The sequence below is a fragment of the Phoenix dactylifera genome, unplaced genomic scaffold (genome assembly GCF_009389715.1).
Source record: "Phoenix dactylifera cultivar Barhee BC4 unplaced genomic scaffold, palm_55x_up_171113_PBpolish2nd_filt_p 000717F, whole genome shotgun sequence".
NCBI lineage: Eukaryota > Viridiplantae > Streptophyta > Magnoliopsida > Arecales > Arecaceae > Phoenix > Phoenix dactylifera.
In genome coordinates, this window is record NW_024068096.1 from 33,891 (window position 1) to 38,184 (window position 4,294).

Genomic DNA, 4,294 nt, shown 5'->3' on the forward strand with positions numbered 1-4,294 from the left:
TCCTTGCGTTGGAATCAAATGAAGGAAGAAGGAGGCCACGCCAAGCTTCCTTTTCTCCTTGTTTGCTTGCGGCTCAAAGGAGGAAGTGGGGAGGAGGGGTTCACGGCTAAAAGGGGAGAAAAATCATCTATATTTCGCAGCCCCTTGAAGCCCTCCTTTTTTATGGCGTGTGGATAGAGATGAGCTCCTAAATTTTAGGAATTTAGGAGCTCATCTTTATCTCCTTTTAATTCAAAATAGGAGGGGCGTACCCTCACGCCATCAGCCAAGGAAGGGGCATACTTTATCCCATTTGGTTGGCCCCACTTAATCAAATTAAGTGGGGATTGGGTTAGGACTAGTTCTAGGTCCAATCCTATTCAAAATAGAATTAAGTGCACCCATTTCAATTTCTCCAAATTCTAATCCAATTAGGATTCAATTGAACCATGATCTATTGAACTCTTCAATCCTAATCTAATTAGGAGTCATTGGATTAATTAGATTAAAATTAATTAGGACTTAAGAACTTCTAATCTAATTAGGACTTATTAAATTTTAGCCCTAAACCAATTAGGACTTTAGAAATCCTACTCCAAGTAGGACTCTAATTTAATTTGAAATCCTAATCCAATTAGAACTCCAAGAATCCTACTCCAAGTAGGATTCATGATCAAGTCCAATTAATTAAATTAAATTGCAATCCAATTACAATTATTCCTTCTTCAACTCACTAACTCTTAGCGGATTAACCAATTATTAATCAAATTGATTATTTGTGATTTCTAATCACAATTCAACTATCGGATCGTCAATACCTCTAATATGTGTGACCCAATAGGTTCTATTCTGTCCGGTAGTAAGATATATTGCGATTCTATCATAATATCATTGAAAGCTCATTTCAATGGGTTGAAATAATTCCAACTCAACTCACTAGGGATCATCGACCATCAAGATGGTCCCTGTGAGTTTCACCATCCACCAGTGACATCTAGCAGCATGTAGTGGCTACCCAGCAGAATGGAATGATGAACCTCTAGGTGCAGTTATCGTATGATACAGTCCTTCTATCATGGATCCCTACAGAATGGAGGTCATGGATAACTCGTCAAATTCCGTCGTCTGTCATATATCTAGATTTACTCGACTTGAGTTCGAGAGTGGAAAACTCTTTCTCCAGTGTATATACTGCTCTGGCCAAGGTCTTAGAACTCAGTCTTATAAATCACATAGGATCACTCATCATCTATCAAGATCGATAGATTCCATATAAATGCATACCCTACTCCTACAGTGAACCTACTACAGCCAATCTACACTACAAGGATCCATATGACTAGAGACCATGTATATGTGCAGTCAAAGTATAATAACCTCACTGTGAGTAGCTGAAGCACTGCAGGTCAAAGGACCAGTCACACTATTGCAACATCAAGCAAGTCACTGACGAGTGGATAGACATCCAAGTGACTTCTTATCTTGGTCACGCTCAGTACCCTTCTTCTCTGGCAAGCACCTGCACTATCACTTTAGTGTCTCTACACTGTGGACTCGAGTCTCATCCATCCATAAGAAAAGCGATCTGTGCACTGATCTCATCGGATCGATCACCATCCTTGTGATGATCCATTGGTCAGAGCATTTAGAAATTAATCACCAATGATACATTGCTTAAATTCTCAACTCTTGAGAATATGTATCATAATCTTATTAATTCCTTGGACGATTCATAGACACATAAACAATATGAATGAAAAAGATGCCCATTTATTATTCAATAATAATAAAGTCATGTACAAAATTTTGTTCCAGAATTAATAATGTGTCAGCTAGATTAGCTTCTAGGGCATACATCTAACAACATCTGTTGGACTGGGAGTTGGTTTGCCTTCCGACTAGGGCGGGGGAGGTGTTGATCGCCTGGCATGCAGCCAGAGTTCTTCTAGAGCCTCAGTCTCTGTGGAGTCGGTTGATTGTTGCCCAATATGGTCCTTTTGGGTGTGGTGTGACCCCGTCTAGGGATCGGAGTGCTTCACCTATGTGGTGTGAGATCAGTAGGTTTGTGCTTTGGTCCTCTCGAGATGCAGATGGTTGATTGGTGATGGCTAAATGGTGGACTTGGCAGAGGATGCTTGGGTAGATAACTCCCTTTGCGGCAATGGCTAACCCTTGTTAGTGCTGAGGCTGGGATGGACTCTGGGTTTGTGACCTTCTCCTTTCTGGAGGTAGGGGTGGGACACTCTCCGGATTGATCAGTTGTCGGAAGCCATTTGTGGAACGGATTCGGTCGCTCCCAGTTCTAGGGCACCCTTGCCCGGATGTCCGGGTATGGAGTACTTCCTGCAGGTCCAGAGTCAGTGTGGCCGATGTTTGCTGTGTTATTCAGGATGGAAGGCAGTTGGAGGTGGATTTTGGCTGGATTTGGCGATTTGATTTGCACCCTGGAGTAGCTTTATTTCTCTAGAAGGTTGCTTGGGGCAGACTACCAACGAGACTCCTACTGCATGGGCGGGGCATGGGTATCCACCCTAGTGCCTAGAGTGTTAGAGTGATGATCTTTAGACCACACTATCTTTTAGTGCCACTGAGCTAGGAGGGTCTAGAGGTGGGTGGGGTTCCCTACGATGCTCCGGACCCATGCAGTGTCCTTCCTTTAGATTCTTCGATGTTTGGCCAGGGCCTTGCAGTCCAGACCGGGGGCAGTTCGAGCAACCTATACTGCTTACCAGATCTGGCTCACAACGAACGCATGGACATTTGGGGGAGCTGCCCCTCTCCGGAGGTGGTGGTGGAGAGGGCACGATTGCTGTCGGTGGAGGCCTCACAGGCGATCCGGCCGGATAGACCTTTGACAGCTCGAGATATCAGGGGCTCCTCATTTACTTGTGGAGCATTTTGCTTGGTGTTTTTCACTAGGAGCCCCCACCCTCGAGTATTCTCAAGATCAATTTTGATGGATGTATCCTAGAGGGAGGTAGGAGGGGTGGTGTGGGCTTTATCATTAGGGCCTCAAACTCCAGGGTGATTGTTGCCGAGGGCTGCCACTTGTTTGATACTTTGGTGCCTGGGGCGGAGCTGCGAGCGGCCTAAAAGGTTTGTGCTATGTTCGACGTGCCTGACGTGAGGAGAGATCTTGCTAGAGGGCAACTCTACGATAGTATTGGATAGGATCCAGCAGATGCTCGAGGGGTCGGAGATTACCACCCGTTGCTAAAAGATATTCAGGCTATGGTTTCTGATGGGTTGGTGCTTCAGGCGAAGCACGTATTTAGAGAGGCCAACGGGCCACAGATTGGGTGGTCTCTTTTGTTGCCAACCATTCGGAAGACCACCTATGGGTGGGGGAGGCGGAGTTGCCCCGTGCACTCTGTGATGTACTGCTTTTTGATTTTTTTGGCTGTATTCATACACGCTATGTATGATACTTCCACTTTCAGCAAAAAAAAAAGAAAAAATGAGAGATTTTTTGATGCGGGATGAATGCGAGGGATTTGAACATAAGGGTTATCAGTAAGTTATGTTGCTTAACTAGCCTAATTGCACCAAAAAATTAAGTCACATATGATCTAAGAAAGCATTATCATGAGCATAGTAATTTTAGGACTAGTTACCCGCATGTACTAATTCATTTAGGACTTAGAGTAATGGACCGTTGTGGTTGAGAAACCACTAGATTAGGACACTTTTTTCAGTAAATCAGACCTAGAGTTGAGGCTTACCAAACATTGAACTTCTGGAATTCTTCTGGAGGAGGATCCTTGATCTCACTCTCGAGGGTTGATGATTGGATAACCAAGCTTCATCTTCCGTTGCAACAGGGCCCCCTTGCTATTGGTTTGGAAGGATAATAGACTCAATGACATGGAGTACTTTAAGGACCTGCAAAGAAATAGAGATTAGAGGTTTGGCGTGAGAGAGGAATGAAAATCACAAAAGAAAAGGGAGGCGAGAGAAAATAGGGCTGCGGTGGATGTGGAAGTGGCTTTAGGGCCTCACGCCCAACTTGGAACAAGGACCTCACGCCCAACCTTCTATCAAGGTGACAAAGCAAGATTGCTAAGGAAGAAAGAAGCTCTTTTTATTCATTCATCAACTGCCATTACAAGATGTCATGAGGAGGTATTTATAGACTTTCCTCATGATTTGAAATTTAAATACATAATGAATGGCGCCCCACATTTGAAGGCTTGATTGCTAGAGAAAAGGAAGAAAAGTTGGTCGGCTTTAAGGGGAGGTTTGAAGAGTTGTTGGCTCCCTTTTGAAATTTTCTTGCATTTGAATTGTGGCCGACCTCTTGGATTTTGAATTTGGA